The sequence below is a fragment of the Macaca thibetana genome, chromosome 8, assembly GCF_024542745.1.
Source record: "Macaca thibetana thibetana isolate TM-01 chromosome 8, ASM2454274v1, whole genome shotgun sequence".
NCBI lineage: Eukaryota > Metazoa > Chordata > Mammalia > Primates > Cercopithecidae > Macaca > Macaca thibetana.
The window spans coordinates 136,486,676-136,511,466 of NC_065585.1; positions in this window are offsets into that span (position 1 = coordinate 136,486,676).

Below are 24,791 nucleotides of genomic sequence, written 5' to 3' on the forward strand. Positions count from 1 at the left end.
GCATGATTTGATTCCATCTTCCCTACACCCTGGGAAATAGACGGGACAGGCACAATTACTGAGGTAGGTAAGGCCTTCGGATGTCGTGTGTGCTTTCCACTCCAAAACCCTCCTCTGCTTGCCTCTGGCTCCTTCTCTCCAGGCTGCTCAGGCTGTTTGTAGGTCTTATGAATCTTTAAAAGAATAGAATGTAAGAGCAATGATACTGCACAGCTCTGGGATCTTGTGGAGCCTCCAAACGGCAGCAAAGCTCTGGGAGTTTGGATTATGGAGAGGTGGCTGTTTTCTTTTTATTTGGTTTACTTTTCATGTTCCTTTTGGATTTCAATTACCCATGATATTTCTGCTCTAGTGATTAAAATAAAACAAACAAACAAACAAAAAACCTAAGAAGTAGGTTTGTGTCTTAGGGGGGTTGTCATAAAAAAGTATGAATATGTCAGGGGATTCATAAACCTCAGGGATGTAAGATTTTACTCATCACCCCTAGAGGCAAACACAGAGATGTTCTTTCAGTACCTAACTAGAGATACTAATTTACCATTTTCACTTTATTTTTTAATTCAAATTTCCCTGAGTACAATAATCAGGGTCCTTGTAAAATATGCAGCCCCCAGACTGGTCCCCTGGAGGTTTTCTGTCAAGGAATCTTGGATGGAGCCTGTGGAAGGTATGTGTTATTCTCTGTACAAAAAAAGTTCGAGAAGCAGTGCTATAAACACCATACCTACAATATGGACACCGGGAGCACACAAGTCAGGTGAATTCAAGCCAGGAAGCATCTGCCCCATCTACCCGTGGATGTTGACGCTTAGCTCCCAAGAACTCGTACAGATGATACTTTTTCCAGAGAAGCAAGAGAGATGTCAGAAATGGAAGCAGTCAGGCTTCTGTCTAGGTTGGCGGCACACAAAGAACTCAGTGCCCGCCGTGTGGAAGCCTCCTGCACCAACTGTGACAATTATCTTCCACCCACATGCAGGTGGCGTGTGATATTCTGTTACACACAGAAGAAAATGGTGATTCTTAGTCTCAGTAATTACTTTTTGGCTGCAGAATTGGAAGCTGAAGCTGGTAGCAGAGGTGAGTTCTTGGCCAATGTCCACTCTTCCAGACTGCACATCTGGTCTCCCAACTTGCACGCCATTACCAACACAGGTGAGAGCAGTAATGTGCTCAAGTGCTGAGACCCAGTGGTAGAAATCTCCCAGACTCCTCCGCGGAAGGATGACAACGCCACCTTTGTAAAATTAGAGTACAGTAGTTGTAACCGAACGCCTGTACTTAAAAAATACATTTCACCTTCTTTCACCATTTGATGTTTTTTAAAAAAAACTGAAGCCTTGTTTTTAATACATAGGATGACATTCACCTGAAAGGGTTTATCATGTTCAGATACACCTGCCTAATAATAAGAGATCAGCTTGTGGAAACAGAGACCCCCATCACAGAAAAACAGTTTTTTGTTTTTTTTTGAGACGGAGTCTCACTCTGTCACCCAGGCTAGAGTGCAGTGGTGCGATCTCGGCTCACGACACCCGCCACCCCTCAGACTGAAGCAATTCTGCCTCAGCCTCCCAAGTAGCTAGGATTACAGGCACCTACCATTATGCCTGGCTAATTTTTTTTTTTTTTTTTTTTTTGAGATGGAGTTTTGCTCTTGTTGCCCTGGCGCGATCTCGGCTCACCACAACTTCTGCCTCCTGGGTTCAGGCAATTCTCCTGCCTCAGCCTCCCAAGTAGCTGGGATTACAGGCATGTGCCACCATGCCCGGCTACTTTCATATTTTTAGTAGAGATGGGGTTTCTCCATGTTGGTCATGCTGGTCTCAAACTCCTGACCTCAGGTGATCCACCCACCTTGGCCTCCCAAAGTGTTGGGATTACAGGCGTGAGCCACCACACTCGGCCCAATTTTTGTATTTTTAGTAGAAACGGGGTTTCACTATGTTGGCCAGGCTGGTCTCTAACTCCTGACCTCAAGTAATCCACCCACCTTGGCCTCCCAAAGTGCTAGAATTACAGGCATGAGCCACCGAGCCCAGCCCCATCAAATCAAATGTAACCGCACATGCCTTCTCAAAGATTTAAAGGCATCCTGTGATTGGCCAACACATACCAAGCAATGCAAAAATCAGTAAAGACTTTGCTCTGATTTTATTATATCATCCCATTCTTTTATTGATCGATAGTTATCTAGGTTAGATCTAAGACAGAAAATCAGACCAGGCAAAAAGAGTGGTTTCCATGACAATGGCAATGGTTTAGACAATTCACTCTATTTTAAGGAACTAAGACATTGAGGTAATTTTCAGTCCCAGTCTGAGCACCTTATGCTGTCATGATTGCCTTGGAATGCCAAGAACAATGCCCTCCCCCCACCAAGGCCGACCTTGGAATCAGCCTTTTGAGCTGGACACCCAGATCTTCTCTGCAGTCTTCCAGCAGGTCATTCAATCCCAGTCCACACCCATCCTCTGTGATGTGGTTTGGCTGTGCCCCTCTGCATATCTCATCTTGAATTCCCATGTATTGGGGGAGGGACCCCGTGCGAGATAATTGAATCATGGGGCAGGTCTTTCCCGTGCTGTTCTCACGATAGTGAATAAGTCTCACGAGATTTGCTTGTTTTACAAGGGAGAGTTTTCCTACACAAGTTCTCTCTCTCTCTTTGCCTGCTGCCATGCCATGTAAGATGTGACTTGCTCCTCCTTGCCTTCCGCCATGATTGTGAGGCCTCCCCAGCCATCTGGAACTGTGAGTCCATTCAACCTTTTTCCTGTATAAATTACCCAGTCTCAGATATGTCTTTATGAGCAGTGTGAAAACAGACTAGTACACTCTCTATGCCTGCCATTACTAGAAGGTTAATGTAGTATGAACAGAATGTTCACCTTTTCTAAAGGAGTGTTAATTCTCTGTTATTATCACCTCATAGGATGGGTTTTAATTCTAACCTATCTTTTATAACTTTCTATTTTGACCTTCATTTTCCTCTTGACAGGCATCCTTCTAATGTCTACATTTTCTTTTCAACATATTAACTGAAGCATATAAAACCCTGGCAACACTAATACCTTTACAACCCTCAATACTTGAGAGAGTTCTACTCCTAAGCCCACATAACTGAGGCCAAGAAGAAATGCAGGCAACATCAGCTTGCACCCCTGTACATCCCCGATCAATTTTTAATTGTCATCTATGATTTCCATGACATTTCTCCACACTCCTTTATAATTTTGGCACCTGACACATTGCAAGGATTCTCAGTAGCATTTATAATGACAAGGAACCCACTCCAGCGTAAGCCTGGCAATTCCTTCACTACCTTGTCTTGAAACCTTTCATTTTCACGAAACCTAGATAGTCAGATGTTCCCATTGTTTCTTGTTTTCTCCTCACCCACCTTCATGTTGGTTCTTATCATCATCCAAAAGCAATGCACCTTTACTACTGTATCACTGCATGGATTTTCTATCCTCCCTGTATACCTGTACACCACTATAGTGCTTATAGTCCTTTGCCTTCTTCAGAACCTCTGTTTTTTCACCCACCATTTCTCTTCCTGATCTCACTCCCACTGCTTGGCTTCACCCTCCTCCCTCCTGAGACTTGACTCCAGCTGCACTGTTTTAAATCCAGGCTCATTGGCATCTGGGATTCTAGTGCCCACATTAACATTCTTTAGCAATAAGCACTGCATGTCTGAATCATAAAAGGATCACACATCTTAGAGTATTCCATGAAGAAACGCAGGTTTCACAAAAAGAAATGGCTAGGATACAGCATGATTTGATACTATGTAAAAATATTCTTAATAGAATTCTTTCCAATGTCTCTGTAAATCTTCTAATACACAGAACCACAAGACACAATTAAATAAGTGAGTTTATTAGAGGCATTGAGATGAGAGGGAGAGAGAGAGAGACAGTGCCAGGATCAGCAATGAAAGATGTCCTTTAGAGAGAAGTGCAGCTGAGAGCTTTTATTTTCTCAAGCCCCCTTTCCCTCCTCCCCCAAGTCTCTAGGGCTCCATGCTCAAAGGCTTGGAGTTACCACCTGCCATCTTCGATCAACCTCACTGCCTCTCGAGCGGTGCTGCAAAGCCACTTGACTGTTCTGGCTCCCAGACTCTCCACAGCAGCTCCTCTGCTTATCCTCTTCAAGTTTAGTTCCAAATCATACTTTGACAACTAGTTATTGCTTTTTCTAGAGTCAAGTCTCAAAACTACGGAAAGAATTTGTCTGTGTCCATCACCAGAGAATATACTCATTTTGTCATACGTTTCAGCACACTTGGGTTCTAAAGTCAAAGCTTACATTGCTCATAGAGCAAGATAGAGAAGTGTTTTGTTTATTTTGTTTTCAGGTGTTTTGTTCTTTTTATTTCTGTGCATCTTCCTGAATAAAGAGGGTTACTGCTGTGTGGACCAAAATGCTACCTCTCACCAACAGCTGATTCTGTTTTGTCATAGTGCACCAACCCCGCCATGGATAGAAGGAGGCCATTAGGACAGAATCCAACCGGAATTTCTAGTTTTCATTAGATAATGACATTTTGGAGAGTACATTTGTTTACTAACTTGTTGACTTGTTGATCTGCTCTAAGAATTACTATTCTAGTTATTTTTTCTGCAATAGCAACAAAAACTATTGACCAAAAGTTAATGTATTAATTTATTAATTTGCTGACCAAAAATTAATTTCTTTTTACTTTATTCAAGTAATAAAATGGCAATATCTACCAAAGAAAGTGTCTGACCACATGTGCAAAGGTTGTGATGAAATCTGTTGATGTAGAAGTGTAGTGCTTTTGACCAGAAGATGAGCATTTCCATTCAGGTTTTTGAGTTATGTAAAACAGAAAGAAGATACCTAAAGAAGCTTTATGGAATCCCATAGTTCTGGGTAGTCCCAGTCAGGATGCCCTGAAACAAAGAAAAGATGTTAGGGCCAGGCGCGGTGGCTCACGCCTGTAATCCCAGCACTTTGGGAGACTGGGTGGGGTGGGGTGGAGAGGGTGGATTACAAGGTCAGGAGTTCGAGACCAGCCCCGTCTCTACTAAAAATACAAAAATTAGCCTGGTGTGATGGCAGGTGCCTGTAATCCCAGCTACTTGGTAGGTTGAGGCAAGAGAATTGCTTTAACCCGGGTGGCAGAGGTTGCGGTGAGCCAAGATTGCACCACTGAACTCCAGCCTGGGCCACAGAGTGAGACTCCATCTCAAAAAAAAAAAAAAAAAAAAAAAAAAAAAAAAAAAAACCCAAAAAAAGGCCTTAAGTTCTCCATTGTTACTCTTGAGTGTATTGATTATTTTTCCTGTGTGTTTACTAGAATCTCTCTACCTAGAATGAATGACTAACAAGTCATTCATTCATTCATTCAGTATCTACTGCTCTCGTATGAAATGCCAGGCACTTTTCTAAGTTCTGAGGACTCCGGGAGTCAAATATGTCCTTAGGAATTAAAACAAAAACAAAAACAAGCATGGTGATCAAGCTCTCCCTGGTTCATACATCCAGTTTTCAACACGGTCAGTGAGAAAAACACTGAGAGGCAAATCTGAAGGTGAAAACAATCTTCATTTACCTTTTGCAATATTTAAAACAAATCAATTGCGTTTGAAAAAAGCGTATATCTTGAAGGCTAAAATAGCATTAGTTTTCTTTTAATGTATTTTAGCATAATACACATTCTGTGCCCAAAGTTTTGTAGTTGTTGCTGCTGTTTTTTTCAATGTCTAGTCAACAAAACCTAAAAGAATGATGGGAAAATAAACCCTTTTGATGATCCAGAGAAATGTTCCGCAGCTGTGACCAGCCTCACACCATCCCTGGGTCTTCCCTGCCCATGAGAGCCTTAGAATCCCTGCAATTTCTGGGACAGACAGAACTTGACATGGCTCCAGGCCAGACTCCAGGCAGACAGAGTTGCTTTTACAGGGCAATAAAGTAGTAAACATAGAGGTCAAAAAATTGAGTTTAATTACCTTAGCTCAATTTCAACATGATTGTCCTTCAAAGGTTGCCTGGCCATGAGCTGGAAACTAGACTTCCTTTTCTGTAAAGGACAAAGAGTAAGAGGAAAGATCCTATTGCAGAAAATAATTAAAATAATGTTAATGGAAGCTGGAAATTAAGATTTTGTCTTGTTCAACTTGAATCTACCGAGGAACATAATTTCTTTACTTCTTCATGAAAGATGACGGGGCGGTGGGGGTGGTGGTCCAGACGATATATTTGTTGTCATGAGAGCTGAAAACCCCAATCTCAACTTTGAAATCCAGAAAGCAACCACTATTTTCTGTATTTTTGGAGGCTGAAATGAAGACTATTATATTGAAGGAAGCCGTTTGACCCTAACACCTCCTAGACTATAACCTTTTGGAGGACAGACACAATATGATTTATTTATATAACCCTAAAGCTAAAATATTAACATATATGCACTTGAAATCGGTAAATATTGCTCGAAGAAAAAAATAAAAGAGAGGGGAAGGAAGATGTGTATATTCAATAACAAAATCAAGGATTATCAATTTTCACCATAGAGAATATTATAACATCTACCTTGTCTCATTACAAATGTAGTTCTATGATAGAATGTTCTGCTTGTTAAGATAAACAGGGATTCTTAGTCAGAAATGAAGAACTATTTCTAAAATGTCATTCTTTCATAAAAGTATGTTGATACAAATGGTCTCCTGGTGACTAAATGTTGTTTTACTAATCAAGATGTTTGCTTTTTGAAGAGGGAGATATATAACTTCAAATTTTTATCTAAGAATGCATTGTTGGGTGACATATTTATCTGGGTTTACTTCGTGGATGTGGGCCACACTGAACCTCTACCCATTATATTTTTACAACTAGTTCATTCCATTCTCAATGGTACATGACATTCATTCTAGAAATCTCTCCCCTGAGTTTCTCTAAACAGTTTTACCAGCCACTGATAGTTTCACTAATACTATTTTACACATTTTAATTGGTAATTTAAATTTTATACATGTTTTTCTGGCATTTATAGTGTTCAAAATGGGGTATTACTATAATTTTAGTGCTTAGATATAAGATTTTGTTACTCTGCCAAAATATAAATGGTATTCATTGCTTCTACCTGACTGAGAATTCACTAATTTCCTATAATGCCTGTTGTTATTAAATCCATATTCCTCCATGATCTTTGAAAGGCTACTTTAAAAGTAGCCCAAGACAGAAACGCTAAAATAATAAAGAAAATTAAACAAAACAAAAATTCATTTGCATTGTGATATCATGTTTCACTTTACCTAAAAGCAAAACATGAAAACAAGCCACTTACAATTTTAAATCAAGTTCTGTTCTCTACTTTCACACATCACATTCCAAATCATGGTCAAATGGTGTTACTCTGCCCTTGTTCTATTGTTTCATAACTAGTTACATGCACTTTGGTGCAAATATTGGCAGAAATTACCTCTATTGATGCATTTGTGTGTGCTGTGTTTGGTAATTATATAAACACGGTTAAAAGATTGAGCTGTCTAGTTTTAAATCCCTTTGCAGATTTATAGTTAGAGGAAAAGACATATATTAGAAGATTTAGCCAACTGACGATGTTCTAACTGTCCACGGTAAAATGTTTCTGATGTTATAGCAAAGCAGAGCACAATATCTGCAAGTAAATCCTGTCAACAATATTGACCTGATTTTCTATTTTACTGCATGTCAACATAAATTGACAATTTCTCTTCCTTTCTTTTTCAACAGTCTGCTCTCAGTTTAGAATTACATCTGGAGCCAATACAGTCCTTCACAAACACAATTTCATGTTATATCACCAAATTCTCATTAGCTCATTTAATTAATGAAAAGTAAAATATTGTTTCAGCTCACTAAACAAAGCCTACATTATAAGGCAATTACTTTCTTCTTCTCTATGAGAAGCAGAGATATCATGGTCAACTGGAACAAAACACAGAAGTCTCTAGAATATCTCAGAATTTCCAAAGTTTTATCTCCTTGGCATCTCTTATACTAATGATCTTAAGAAGGACTGAAAAGGGGAAAACAAAGAAATGTACCTTAAAAATATTAAAGATTTTGTTTTGTTTAGTCAATTTTTGGGACAAAGTTGAAATAATAATAACTTGCTAGGGGCAGGAGGAAGATTAATTTATAGAACATTGTAAAACATAAAAAGAAGATCTATATTCTGAGATACAACAGAATAAATATTCAGCTTTAGACTATCACATTAATCAATTTTCAAATATGTTTTGCCAAATATCTGGTTTTCAGCTACTTTTACACCCACTACCACCAAACACAAACACAATGTGTATGTATATTTTTCTTTTATTCTGTGATTTCAAGTTTAATTTATTTATACTATTAAATGATTCCCAGATGAAAGTTACTTGTGTCCTAAAATTACAAACATTAATATGAGTTTGTAATACTAAGATGCTTAAATATATACAAATAAATGTGTATATACACATATATATTTAAATATATATGTATACACACACACGCACACACACATATTTAAGCCAACTCATCACAATAGACAATTAATATATTAAGAAAACTAAAATATAAAGGTCACACTGAAGTGTCTTTAAACTTTCTGGATATTGGGTTTGCCATGGAAACTGAATAGCAAAATAAGAAAGGCTTATGGCACACAAATTACAGTTGCCTTGAGATTGCATCAATTTTCAAAACATCCTTGAAAAATACCCATTTATTTTTTTTTGCAACAAAATGCATGGGGTTTTAGCTCTTCAGTAAGGTAATACCCCCTTTTCCGCAGACAGCCCTTTATTTGGGATTATGTAGCACCACAGGTACATAACGTAAATACATGCACTTATTCATAGAGGAAAACAGTTTTGTAAGCTACTAATGTTATATTCTTTGCTGTGATAAGAGCACTTAAGATACCTGAGAAAAAATATATTTGGAAATGACCTGGAAAACTTTCCTTTGTCTGTAATCTTTGCAGGCAGGCGGTTACTTTCTGCTGACTCCTAGCTGTTCCCTCACTGCAGTCACTGCAAGCAGCCTGGTGCAGTCCAAAGGGAGCAGAGCTGGGACTGGAGCTCAAGGCCAGAGTTCCAGCTCCAGGTTCCCCACTGATGTCTTCAGTGACCTTGGTGTGGGGAGGAAGTATTATTACTTTCAGTATTCTCATCTGAATATTTGCAAGTGGATGGACAAACAGGGGCAGAAAAAAAAAAACCCTCAAAGTTTCATTTTCATTTTTAATATGTAAGATTATGTAAAATCAGCTGAGTGCAGTGGCTCACGCCTATAATCCCAGCACTTTAGGAGGCCAAGGCAGAAGGATTACTTGAGCCCAGAAGTTTGAGACCAGCAGCCTGGGCAACATAGTGAAACCCCATCTCTACAAACAAATATCTTTTTTAAAAAATGTTAGCTAGGCATGGTGGTGCATGCCTGTAGCCCAGCTACTCAGGCAGCTGAGGGAGGAGAGCTGCTTGAGCTCAGGAAGTCAAGTCTGCAATAAGCCATGACCATGCCACTGCACTTCAGCCTGGGTGACAAAGCAAGAACCTATCTCCCCTCCAAAAAAATATGGAAATTATTCACTAGAGGGAAAAATGGGTAAAACCTAGCATTTTCTTCTCCCTTTTCAACCAGTAATCCTACTGTACCATGTCAGTTCAAATGACCATACACCTAAAAGAAACCAGAATATTGTAACCATTTTAAAGATGGAAAAGAGAATGCATCTAGTATTGAAAAGGCAAACATTAGTAAATTAATAGTAAATATATAATAGAGATCAAAAGGGAGTAATTATAGAAAAATCACTCATGTTTAAGATGGAAGGGTTTTATGTATGAAATTGTGAGGCTTAAGTGATATCCTACAACATCAAATTTTCTCCACCTTATCCAGCCCTCAGTGTGTGCCCTAAAGTAGGATGATTGATCTTCTTTCTAATTTTATCACTGTTGATGGCATTGCTGATATTCTCCCTGTTGTAATTCTTGTTTGAAGATTCCTGAGTCTTAATAACGTGTGGCAGGGAGTTCTACACTTTAATTATAAGACATCTCATTAGCCACATTTATCCATTTCAGATGTGTTTCTTTTAAGCCTACATTTTCTAATCTTTTCAAACAGCAGCTACCATGAAGTCCTTTTCGGACAAATGAATTAGAGAACTTTTATAGGACAAGTCTGGGTTGCTGCAATGCCAGCATGCCGAAGACAGAAGAAAGTGCACAAGCACACTGGCTTGGCTTTGCTTTGCATATTGGAAAGACCTCAGGCTAAGTGCTTATTGAACAGGCCATGCACATTATTATCTTGCTTCCTCGGAATTTTCTCCCCCGGGCACTTTGTACTTGCTCTCAGTCATATTGGCAGGTGTTCCTGGGAGCTCATAGTTTCACTTTTGATAAAAATGATTTACATGCTTCCTATTTCATCATCTACTGCCCCTCTGTATTAGCCTATTTTCACACTGCTGTAAAGAACTACTGGAGACTGGGTAATTTACAATGAAAGGAGGCTTAATGTACTCACAGTTTCACAGGGCTGGGGAGGCCTCAGGAAACTTACAATCATGGTAGAAGGCGAAAGAGAAGCAAGCACCTTCTTCACGAGGTGGCAGGAAGAAATAGCAAGGAGGGGAATTGCCAGGCACATAAAACCATCACATCTCCTGAGACCCCACTCACTATCACAAGAGCAGCATGGGGGAAACGGTCCCATGTTCCAATCCCCTCCCACCAGGTGCCTCCCTCGACATGTGGGGATTACAATTTGAGATGATATTTCGTTGGGGACACAGAGCCAAACCATATCACCCTATTCAATATCTTCAGATCCCACCTACAGATTATTTCTCCAAAGAAGTACCATAGAATTTTCCTTGTTTTAAGGAATGGACCTAATTCCTGAGAGGATAGCCCCCTGTAGTGCTACCACTTGTCTCTTTCCCAAAAATAGTCCTTGAATAAATATCATTAGATTTTTTTTTTCTCTCTTATGTCTCTCCTAACTCCCCACTGAATTAAGCCTTTTTCAAAGAATTTACTTGAATGACTGAATAATTTGATCTGGTTGAAAAGTGGGAATAAAGGAAGAAAAGAAAACATAACACTGTCACTATCTTACATGACCTGGGGAAGTATGTTTATTCCTTAGAAATGACAGTGTTATGACAGTGTTATGTAAAAGGGAGACCATAATGACGTCTACTTGAATTTGCTTGGTGAAATTTAAATGACTGTCTCAGTCTATTTTGTACTGCCATCACAGAATACCTGTGATATTTGATAACGAACCAAAATTTATTTCCCATGATTCTGGTGGCTGGGAAGTCCAAGATCAAAGCACCAGAATCAGATGACAGCCTTCTTGCTGTGTAATAACATGGCAGAAAGCATCATACGAGAGAATGTGAGAGAGAGAAAGGGTGGCGGGGGCGGGGGAAGCAGAGGACAAATTCATCCTTTTATTAGGAGCCCACTCCTATGACAACAATATTAAACCATTCATGAGGGTAGAACCCTCAAGACCTAATCACCTCTTAAAGGTTCCACCTCTCAACACTGTTGCATTGGGGATTAAATTTTGGAGACACGAACTTTGGGAGAAACATGAGCACGTTGTTACTACAGCAATGAGACACTCTAGCACAGACAGACAACACTTATTAGTAGTAACTATTTATATTTACAGGTTTCTTTCTCCGTAGCCTGTTATAAGAAATCCAATCTACTGAGAGCCATAACTATGTACTTCACAAGTTCCTTGATATCATTCTGCTTCATATTTTCTAAATTCAGATGCTCTTCTTGAAATGATATTCTTCCTAACATTGGGTGACCTATAATCACCAAATCTCATTCAAGCAATAACACATACTGCTATGTTAGAGCCAGAGACCAGTGAGGGCAGGTCCTAATGCAGGGCTTCACAGAGCTTTCTAGCTGCATAGTGCCTTAGCATGGGTTGATTCTAGACAGTGCTGAGCACAGAAAAATGGGGATAGGAGGAGATCTAGGAAAACATACCCTCATACCCACTCAGATGCACAGCATCTGTCTAAATAAATTGATCATGCATGTCCTAAAATAGCGTTCCTGAAATATTGATATATGGATGGGCTCTTTCTCAAATATTTCTCATGTGCTTTTCAAGATACTTGCTAAGCTTGTAATGCATGTTTTCTTTCATCTCTCAAAGTGATAGAAATGAGATTAGAGCTTTTCTGCAGGTCTACCTTGTTATAAGTTATGTCACCCAGATATTTGTAAGAAAGAAAGGAATCCCCAAATATATTCCATCAGGAATCTACTGTATTATCTAGACCCTGAATGTTCTCTTTAAAAATAGCAATGAGATTTTAACAGACCAGTTTCAAACATTTTCCTGGACTTGTTTTCAATACATAACTACAGGTTTCTTAGTTCCATCCCAGAGTACCTATGTTCTCAAGGGCATTCAGTAATTTATTCTTTTTTTTTTTTTTTTTTCTGAGACAGGGTCTTGCTCTGTTGTCCAGACTGGAGTGCAGTGGTGTGATCACGGCTCACTCCAGACTTGACCTGCCAGACTCAATCGACCTTCTAGTCTTGGCCTCCCTAGTAACTGGGACAGGCACATGCCACCACATGCAGCTAACTTTTGTATTTTTTGTAGAGATGAGGTTTTGTCATGTTGCCCAGGATGGTCTCAGACTCCTGGAATCAAGCTTGACCCATCACATCCAGCTCACTTATTCTTATTTCTAATACCAGGTATGGTACATCTCAAATAGTATGCTAAGAAATTAAGAATGAAAACAGACATGACACTACCTTCAGGATCTTAAGACTTGGTCGCGGAGAGATAAATTTAATCAAAGCATCAAATAAATAAAAGTAGAATACATCACTTTTATAATGCTATGAGAATATAGAGTAGGTATTATTGACCTATTCAGATGGCAAGACATGCTCACCTGAGAAAGTGCATTAAGCACACGTCTGAATTATAAATATGAGTGAGCTAAACAGTGAGAGGGCATCTTACCAGACTTTTTTTCCCTCCAAAAGTCAAGGAGATGCCTGTAGCAGAAGAAAGGGGCCAATGAAGGATGACCGTGGTTCCTCTGAGGAGAATGTGGTTGGGCAGGTGAGCAGAAGGGAAGACACAAACCAGGTGGGAGAGACAATAATGCCTAGGACAATTAACAAGGGCATAGATTTAATAGAGGAATTCAAAATGAGTTTAGGAAGAGATTTTTAAAACAATGATTCCCAAATTCTGGCTTCCATTAATGAATACTCTTTTTTAAAAAATTCAAGGTGGCAGGGACCCCTCCACAAAACTAGACAGGAAGATTCTGAATTTATTTATTCAGTCAGTTAAACAACAAGTTTAACCTTTAATTCTCTGGAAGCAGGGTGTCAGCCCCCACATGGCTGGCTGTGTTCTCAGAAACCTGCTGTCTGTTTATGAAGTCAGGGTTGGGACTGGCTGTGATGATCCTGGGAGTAACTGAAGCTTTGTGAACAGAAATTGAGAATGATATAATTTGCTTCTTTAGAATTCTTTCAAGTTGTGTTTTGTCTTTTCCTCCTCGATCATTCCCCTTAAATATCTGGAATAGTCAAGTAGGTTTAATTCTGCATTAATTTCCTATTGCTGTAGGTCAGAAGTCCAACATGGGTCTTGGTGGGCTAAAATAAGTTGCCTCCCTTTATGGAGGCTCTAGGGGGGAATGTGTTTGCTGCTCATCTGGGCTTTCTGCAGAATTTCATTCCTAGGAGCTATGGAATCCAGCTCCCCGTTTCCTTGCTTAGTGGGAGCTGAAGGCCATTCCCAGTTTTTTTGTAGTGCTACCGTCCTTGGCTCTTGTCTCCCTACCTGCATCCTCCAAGCCAGCAACACTGCATTTTTCTGACCATTCTTCCATAGTCACATTTCTGATCTCAACCAGAAAAGTTTCTCTAATTGTAAGGACCCTTGCAATTAGATGAGTTCCACCTAATCACAAGGTCCCCATCTGAGGGTCCTTAACCTTAATCCCATCTGCAAATTCCCTTCTGCCATGTCAGATAATACAGACACAGGTTCCCTAGGTTAGGGTGTGGATAACTTTAAGAAATGGTTGTAGCAATTATTTCTACCACAACGTTTTACTCCTCATTGCTGTTCCCAATTAATTTCCTCTCATTTCTAAATCTTTCCAGCCTTGAAACAAGGAGTGAGTGGGCAATATAAACTGATGACATGGGATTCATCAAGAAACAAAATCTCAGATTTTTCCTCGTTTTCGTTTCTTGAACATATTAGATTCCTATGCTATGTCCACTTGTACCTGGCCCTTGTCTTTCAACTATCTGGGGTCATCCCCATTTTAAACTATCTAATCCCATGGTGATATCCTTAGTCCTTATCATTGCCAAACTCTTCAACCCCTTCATAATTTCATTGACAGTAGTATGCTCTCTTACTACCGCCTTCTGTCTTCCAATCTTACCCTTACTTACATCTTGACATCAGTAATGGGTCAGCGTCCTTAAGACCACCAATCCCCATCTCTTCATTGTCTCTCACATCTCTCCTTTCTCTGGTTAAACTTTAGGAAGCATAATTACAAATGTAAACTTCACTCTAAAACCCCTGGCCTTACATGCCTTCTTCTTGATTGTCAACACCCCAGTCCTCATTAAGCCCACCCTTCTGTCATTCTATGCCAATATTAGTACAGGTACATGCCAAAGGAGACAGAAACACGCTGATTGACATGCCTTACTTTAAATACATGACTTACCCTCAGTGAACCCTCAGTATGTTGCTCAGTGTTTGAAGCCATCGGCAGAAACTTTCCATGAACTCTGCTGTTATATGAGTTCACCAGTTCTCTCTTCATTCTGTTACTAAAAAGCAACTTCACACTACTATTCCTATCTAAAAAAATACCTCCATTTATAAATAAAACCCATTCCTTAGTCAGGGTTCTCTATAGAAACAGAACCAATAGGCTATGTGTATATACATGGTATGTATACATATACACGTACTCACACATACACAGAGAGGTTTATGTTAAGAAATGGACTCATGCAGTTGTGGCTGATGAAAGGGCAGTCTGAAGGTAGAATTCCCTCTTCCTTGGGGAACTTCATTCTTGTTCTGTTAAGGTCTTTATCTTCCTGGATGAAGCCCACTGATATGGTTTGGCTGTGTCCCCACCCAGATCTCATCTTGAATTCTAGTTCCCATAATACCCATGTGTCATGGGAGAGACCGGGTGGAGATAATTGAATCATGGTTGTGTTTTTCCGCCATCCTGTTCTCAGGATAGTTAGTTCTCATGACAGCCGATGGTTTTATAAGGGGTTTTTCTCCCTTTTGTTTGGTTCTTCTCCTTGCTACCACCATGTAAGATGTGCCTTCACTCCTTGTTCATCTTTTGCCATGATTGTGACGCCTCCCCAGCCATGTGGAACTGTGAGCCCATAAAACCTCCTTATCTTTATAAATTACCCAGTCTTGGGTATGTCTTTATTACCACCATGAGAACAGACGAATACACCCATGAACATGATAAGGATAATCTGTTTCACTCAAACTTCACCAATTTAAATATTAATCACATCCTTAAGATACCTTCACAACAACATCTAGACTAGTGTTTGGCCAAATATCTGGGTACCATGGCCTAGCCAAGCTGACACATAAAACTAACTGCCTCATTGCCTATGAAAGAATATTGGTCTACGATAGAGCTCCTCTCCCCAAATCAACTTTTTCCTATTAGTTAAAAAATTTGACCTCACATCCTTCTCTATCTACTGTTCTATTTTTCTATCACCATTTACAGTAAAATCCCTTGATCATTTTAATTTCCTCATTCCGATTCCTTCCCTCACACAGGTCAGGCTTTTGCTCCCAACATTACACCAAAACTGTTGTGTGTCAAGGTGACCAACATCTCAGTCTAGATTTCATTTCATTTCACCTGGGTTTGACAGGCATACACACTCCTTGTTTCCTTGTTAACCAGACAACCAGGACACCTTTACTTGATTTTCCTCTTCTCTTGCTCTGACCCCATTCCTTAGTGTCCTTTGCTGAGCCTTTCTCCTCCATCTGACTTCCTAATTTTGGAGACTCACAGGCCATGGTCTTTGGACATTTTCTACTTGGTAAGCTCATCTAATTGCTTTCCTTAAAGACTCCTCATATGTGGGTGTCTCCCATATTTACATCTTCAGCCCAGGCCTCTCCTTGGATTCTATACGTTTAACAGTAAACAGTAAATCCTCTGGTCCGGTTTGGCTGAGGCCAAAAACCCTGGGGCTTCCTTAATCCCTGTCTTTCTCTCTTACCTCTTTCTTGATCCTTCAGCAAATCCTATCAGCTACGTCTCCAGAATGAAGGGCCAAGGGCAGCCTTTCTATCTTTTCATGCCCTGACCACATGGAAGACTTCTAATCTGAGAAAAAGTTTAACACATTGAAAATATTTACTGCTGCACTGAACACTTTATTGTGTTAAAATATTATGCATTAAAACCAAGCCAGAGAAAAAACAAGTTAAAGCAGTTATAAAAGACCTTTTTATGAATTGGATCAACTTGGGTATGAATTGAATATTAGACAGTACTATGTCATTGATAATAATTTTCTTGTTTGTGGTTAAGTTATACATAGAAGTACGCTTTCTCAGGAAATACAGGCTGAAATATCATGGTATCTACAAATGGGTATCAACTGGTTCATTCAAATATTTGTATGGATATATGTGTACGGATACAAAGAAAGAAAGTCCAAACATGTGCAGCAAAACGTTAAGAATTTGTGAATGCAGGAAAAGGGCATATCTGAGCATCATCATAACATTCCTTTCCAGATATTTAGATTATTTTCAAACTAAACAGTTAAAGGAAAATGTGTTCAGAATCAAACTCTTCCTGAAAACACCATGCCTACCACCCTGGTCAAAGGCAGCATCAACTCTAGCCTGAGTTATTATAAAAAGCTTCTAACTGGTCTTCCTTTGTTAGAAGTGTAAAGGCCTTTCCCCTTTACACTTCATAATCTATTCATGACAACGATCTCTTAAAAACACGAACTGCATCATGTAATTCTCTTGCCTGGAGCCATAATTCACGTTTACAAGGTCTCATATGATCTGACCATTTCCATCACCAGGCTCCCATCACCTCTCTGACCTGATCTCTCTGTCTCTTGTTCACTCCACTAAAGCCATATTGAGTCAGCCTTTTCCTGGAAAACACTAGGTCTGCTCACTTCAAAGTCTTTAGATTTTCTGTATCTTCTTTCCAGAACATTCCTACCCAGGGATCATGTGGCTCTTTTCCCATTTTCTTTAGATCTTATTTCAGGTATTTCCTTTACATTATGCCTCCCTTGACCCAGCTACTGGAAATCACAACCCCTTTCAAAGTATCCCCTAAATCTTCTTCCTGCTTTGTTTTTCTCTACAATACTCATCTTCAACTGGCATATTTCATGTGCTCACTTGTTTTTCTACTCCTTCTACAATGTAAGATGTTATAAGAATTTTTTTTTTTTTTTGTAAATATATTGACCACTGCAGTCCCAATGTCTAGAACTGTGTTTGGGATCTGAAGGAGGGGTAAGTGTTCAATAAAGATTTGTAGAATAAATACATGTTTTCACTCAATGCTACAGTTTGGTCGGGTTGGGAAAAATGGAAACAAAAGCAGCCGTGAGGGTGATCCTTCTGGACAACAGTGAAAGCAGAGGTATTTTGGGCTGCACGTTCTCAGGGCTTAGAATGTCTCAGAATCTAATCATAACAGTTCTGAATCAAGATCAAACAGTCCTTTGTTAATGATCTTCAGTATAATTTTTGGAGGCTTCAGGAACACTTGAAGTCCATTTGGCAAAGTTGTTGAGGTTCTGGGATTCAACGTAGCTAAAAATTATGTGCCACTAAAAATTCTCTAAACGGGATAGACCTTAGGGGCATAGAAAACAGAGGTCCATAGAGAGAGGACATATGACCAAGACCAGGACCTGTGACCTGTGACAGGCCATTCCTGCCCCCACCACATACACACACACAAACACACACACACACACACACACACCACTCCTGTACACATAAATACACGTCACGTTCACACATACCACACACAAACAACACTCATGTACACAAACACACAGATGCACACACATGCCATGCTCAAACACACACACACACACACATATACCCACCCAAGACCAGGACCTGTGACCTTCCATTCCTGCCCCACCACACACACACATGTCACACACACACCACTCATGTATACACAAATACACCATGTTCACACACCACACACACACAGCACACACAAACCACACTCATGTACACATACACACAACATGCTCACACATGCTCACACAAGACATACTCAGGACCAGGACCTGTGACCCTCCATTCCTGCCCCCACCACACACACATACATGCTCACACATACACCCCCACATATAACCCCCAGACACCCATACCATTTATGTGCACACAAATACACTCCACGTTCACACACAGCACACACACACGACATGCTCACACACAACCACATATCACACACACATATACCACACACACCACACACATACCACTCATGTACACACAAATACATACACACCACACTGACACATCACACGCACATCCCTCACACTCATGTACACAAAAATACACACACATACACATGCTCACACCCACATACCACACACACCCCACTCATGTACACACACATACACACACACACCACGTTCACACACACCACACATATACCACACACAAACCACACTCACGTACACAAAAACACACACACCACACTCATGTACTCTCACACTCACACAACCCCCACACTCATGTACACACGGCTGCCTAAAATCTCGGGCACACTGGGAGGCCTGTGTATTGCTTCTTTTGGAGGCTTTCTTCAGAGTGAATCCAGACCCACCCTAAAAGTCAGGCCTCTGTGAGGGCTTATCCGGGTTGGTCCTCCAAGCTATGTGGGTGGTTTCTCAACTCACGCACCTCCATTTCACAGATGGGTGGCAGGTTTATGTGGTGCCAGGCTCAGTTCAGAAAATGGCATTTTCATGCCTGGCGAGAGGCGTGGGAGTTCAATCATCTCCACCTCCCTCCCGGGGCAGCCCCTGAGTCTTCCTGGAACTGGCCTGCCAGTGCCAGCAGGACTTGGAAGGCGCTGATGTAATGAGCCAGGGATCTGCCCCTTGGCACCAGAGCTGCATCTTGAGATTAGTGCAATGCCAAAGGCTTCCTTGAATTGCTCTGCAACATGCCCGTGACCATGTTGAAAGTCTCCCCTCTGCGGCAAGGGAAGACGCCAAAATAGTTGAGGTAACTTCCATTGAGCTCACCAAAACATATGTATGGAATGGTCCCTGGAACTCTTGCATGAGGGAGAGAAAATTATACCTTGTGTCCCCACCAGGCTTCTCCCTCCATGAAATATAAAAACCACATAATAGCAAGGCCAGATTTAACTGGTACTGATATGCTCAGTGTTTGAGCCAATGTGTATGTGATTTAAGGGCTTGGTTTTCTGCTATAAGACCCTTCATCCTCTAGGATCAACTCATCGTCCTCTTCTTGGGCAGCGATTTCCTACTTCCAGAAACTATCCCCCTTGTTGACCACAAGATAGATTCTAGTAGTGAGTTCTGTAGACACAGCTGAAGACTACTCAGAAATGCAGTGCCCAGGGACCTTGAGCTCTCACAGGGTCCTGAGCTCCCTGGAGAGTTCTGGTGGCTTGATTAGGACGCTAACCTGGAGCACTCCCAGGAGTCTGAGCTGCAACAAAGGTAAGGTGTTAGATCAACACCGTCAATGCTTCACAGTAGCACCCTGATGTCTTTTAACCTTAGAATGAATGTCATGTACAAGCACATCAGCCTTGTTACATGACTGCCAAGGACAGAATGAGGGTCAGTTCAGGAATTTCGATATTGGCTCAGCATAAGAACTTTCTAACAATACTGACAGCCTGGGCACAGGTATGTTATGTCTAATTGTGTAGCTCCCCCCACCACCTCCTGATATTAAGACCTTGAATAAGTAAAGATACCAACATTCATTTAAAGTGTAACTTACAATGCTTTCATCATGCATCTCTTGGGCCCTTTTGCTTAAGTACACTGGGGCTGGTGTGGTATTTCCAGAGGCAGAAGGGTCTGTGTCTCAGTGGCCCCTGGCTTGTGCCTTCTGATGTCCCTTGAAACCCTAATATTGGTTTTGCAATTTCATTGCTAAGTTGTGAAAATTCTCCTAAGTGAGATTCAAGATTCTGGAAAATCAGAAGGCCTCAGCTAAAATGAGGCGCTAGCTTTGACTTCCTTCCTTTCTCCCTCTTTTCTATTAAAGACATGGGGCTATTCCTGATATTGCATCCTTGGGAACCTTTCACTTTACAGCATGGCTTCTCAGAAGATTTGTTTTTTATTTTTGGACTATTTATTCTTTCCTTCTCGCTCTCCCTCTCTCTCTTTCTGTCTGTCTGTCTTTCTCTGCCTCCATCCTGAGTCTGTGTCTTATTCTATTATTAAAAAATAAAAAAGGATTGGAGATAGCTCCCAAGTATTTCATCAATTGTAAAACTCTCTAATCACCCTCAACTTCAATGAAAATGACTTCCTTGCCTAGGTATAAATGTATTAAATTGAAAATTTACAAAATCACTCAAACATTGGACAGCACACACAATTACACTTCCTAAAGGTGCCTCATTTTAAGAGATCTCTAGTGTCTGCCTGCATCAGGGAATTTTCATGATGGAAAATAAGATATCAGACTTTGTTGGTTCTCCCTTGCAGCTTCTAGACTCCATCAGAAGAAAGCATTGTTCTCATCTTTGGGAACTGAAAGAAATAGGTGGAAACTCTTCCCCCTCTTCATTGATCCTGCCGAACCCAGCAATGTGTCCTTGGCACAGCCAGGACAGCTGGGAACAGCTCTATGCCAACCAGATCAAGCTCAATCCTCCTCTTCCTTTCCAGAACATTTCCATTTTCCTTTCCAGAATCTATCATCATTCAGCTTTCTCTAGCCAATCTTTCTGGTCCCTTGAGTACCCACTACCAACCAATGTATGCAAACATGCATCGCCTCCTCGCAAAGAGGTCTGTCTTGGGGACTCAGAAGGCAAGCATGCAGATTTCCCTCCTCTGGCACGGGTAGATTCATTCCGGTCTTGTTGCTCAGGAGAGGACAGCAGCAAGCAATGTTTCTGCTAAAGATGAGGACACATGGACACATAGAAAGGAACAACAGACACTGGGGCCTATTGGAGTGGGGAGAGTGGGAGAAGAAAGAGGATCAGGAAAAAGAACCAATAGGTACTAGGCTTAATACCTGCAGGACAAAATGATCTGTATGATAAATGCCCATGACACACGTTTACCCATAAAACAAACCTGCACATGTACCCTTGAAGTTAAGACAAAAGTTTAAAAAAAAAAATTCTCCTGGTGGAAAAAAATGATTTCAGTGTGTCTATGGTCTCTCTGCAGGGAGAGAAGAGCTGCATCCAGAGCAGCTGTTCAGGCCAGTTCTCTCCTTAACATTGCGTTCAAAGTGGGTCTCAAAACACTAAGGTCACAATGAGGGCACTATCTCTTGAGCCATACGACCTCCTCCATAAGGGCAGGTGGATGGAAGTGAGCTCCGGAAGGCCAAGGTACAGAGAGAAATCAGTGCAACATTTTTGAGTGTTTTTCAGAGACAGAAGAAACAACAGTGCCTATGCAGCAACAATGTTTATACAAGAAAACAAAGACAAGGTCTGACTCGGTGGTTGCTTCCTCATGCAGTAAGACTATTCTGTGAAAAAATGCTGAAATCTGCTCTACGTGGCTCCCAAGATCCAAACCAGAGTCAAGGCAGAAATTAGAGACAAGTGAAAGCCACTTGATGAATAAACAAACCTATCAACCATTTGAAGTACCTCCCAGTGGGGTGACTTAGTGACTGCTTTGTCACTGCAGTCATTCAACCAGCAGTAAGAAAATTATTACTGGAGATATTATAACTACCATCCTTAAGACTACACCACCTCCGATAAAATTTATATTAGAAGACGTGTTCCTGAGACCGTGTAATTCCAACCACTTCATCAATGTCCCCATTGCATCCTAGCGTCTGTTTTTGATGAACAAGCATCTTTTCATTTTCCTGTAGGTGGCAGGCAGTGTTCAGAGGTAGTTTGGGAGGGGAACTAGGTGCAAATGTTATTTGCGGAGTTACTGTCAGTCTCAGCCCACCCACGTTGGTTTCCCTTGGGTCCTTCCCACTCGCAACTGCACAGAGCCACCATGAAAGCTCCACCAAGCCCATAACAACACACCTGGTGCACCTGCCCATCTGGAGCTCTGGAAGAGGCAGGGATGCTGAGTTCGCCGGGTCACCATGTCCCTGTATCACTCACATTGCAGCGGATCACAGTGTCTCTTTTATTGTGCAGGTTGGGGTTTCTGAAGACAGCATATGTTCTGGGTTATGACTTTTATGGTACGAGGTGTATTATCCTCTGGCACATTTCACTTCTCGTCCAGCAGAGCCTCTGGTGCCCGCCACCCTGCCTCAAGGCTCCCCTCTTCCCTGAGCCCCAAGCTATGCCATATCACCAACCATCTTGCCAGACCAGGTTTTCAAAGACTGATCCTGGTTATTTACTCTGGACTTACTTGAACATCTTGTGTTTAGATTTGACATTCTTTTGATGCTTAGCTCACAGCCTCTCTTAAATGTAAATCAATGAACAGCTTTACTTCCCCCCAAATTCCATAAGTTCAGCTTTTAATAGTCACCCAAACACATGTGTATGATGTTGCTTTTTAAAAGAAATGTTACTTTGTGGAACAGTTAAGTCTACCTAATTAATATATGCATTCCTTTACATACTTACCATTTTTGTGGTGAAAGCAGTTAACATCCACTCTCTTTCTATCTTTCGAGAATATAATGTATCACCATTGACTATAGTCACCTTACTGTATAATAGATCTCTTGAAATGTATTCCTTCTACTTCAAGACATCTTGTACATGATACAAATATACAATATTATCTGTCAATTTAGAAAATAAAAATAAAAATAATAGAAACGTTACTTTTACTGGTGACTGGCTCCCATGATTAAATTTTACCCAAGCCAGATTTTGACTTGAAAAACAATAAGAATAAAATAAAAATATAATTTATTTTTATACCCTTCCCCACTTAAAAATGCATTATTCTTTGAAGGCTCTCTGATTGTGTATTCAAAGTAGATCAATAGGAAAAAATTCAATAAACCACAGGAGGGTATAACAGCCTTTAGGAAATGTGCATTTTTTAGACGTCCATCTTAAAAGGTTAGACCCAAGACATTGAGACCATAAGTACTAGAAGAAAAAATTGTGATATAGCAGGAAAAAGCCAATAAACTGCGGGATTAGGAGAGCTAGTATAAATAATTACAATTTCTCCCTGATTGAAACCGAATTCTTTCCTCTAAAATCTATGACTAGATTTTGTTTCTAAGAGGATTCTCCTAGAAAGTTAATAGCAAAAGCTGCCTTTATTGACTTTCTTATTGGGCTCAAGTAACTATATGTACCCATGATATTAATGCATTTATTCATACATACATGTTACACAGTTATTATGTGAGGTATCTTGAGGGGTATTATTTTTTCAGTTTGTTTGCATGATATAGTTTAAGTGTCTCCTCAATTTTCTGAATTATCTCCAAGAAAAAGTAATTACTCAAGAACAAGAAAGTAATATAAAAAGCGAAGAAGGAGACCATTTTCAGTCATGTTAAACACTTTCCCAGTTCAAACATCGTCTGTTATTTAGTCCGTCATTTATCTTTGGTACATGAAAAATAATGGATTCCACACTAAAACTCTGCCCAGCTAACCAGTAATTGTATGGAGAGAAAAGCCCTCCCATTTTCTGAAATATGTAATTGTACATCTCAAATTAATAGCAGTAGTTACATTTGTCCAAGTCTAGCTCTAGGGGAAAAAATATTTACAACCGTAAAGTACAACATCCACACTTTGGAAATTCAAAGAAGACGTCTTTGCAATGGGCAAGGCTCAACAACTAGAGAAGAAGGGAATGGCATTACGAACCACCAACCACCGGCTGCGAGGCATCCAAATGCCTTTGTCTGCCTGTGTGCATCTCTCTCCTGATTCTCACTCCCTGCCTGGATCTGACCTTCCTCTCCTCAGTTTGACTTCTGACAGGTACCCCTGGGCTCCTATTGCATCTCCGTGAGGATTCAACTTCCGTTGGCTTTACCTGGGATCTGCCGTTGCTGCACCTTAGATTTGTGTCTCTGGGTAATGAATGAACAGGCTCAAACTCCACAAAAGATCCACTTGATTTTCTCCAATAAACTACATGTTTAGATATGTACTTGATGACCGAGTTAAATTTTCTTTAAAAAAATTGATCTTACTTGAAATTAATCAAACATAAATCTGTATATACACACACAGACACACAGACACACACACACACACACACACACTAATCAGAGCTTCTGGTCAAAATAAACTCATTAGTATTTTGACATTGAAATGATAAGCTTCTACCCCAAAGTAAAGAAATTCAATGAAATTTAGTCATTCTCTCCAATTTTCCTACTGCATTCTGAAAAGAAGAAAGTATCATTCTTGAATTTCTTACAATCTCTCACGTATCCTAATGATAAACTTCTGGTTTTAATAAAGGGAGTTAGAAAATAATTCCCAAAATAGGGAATGACAA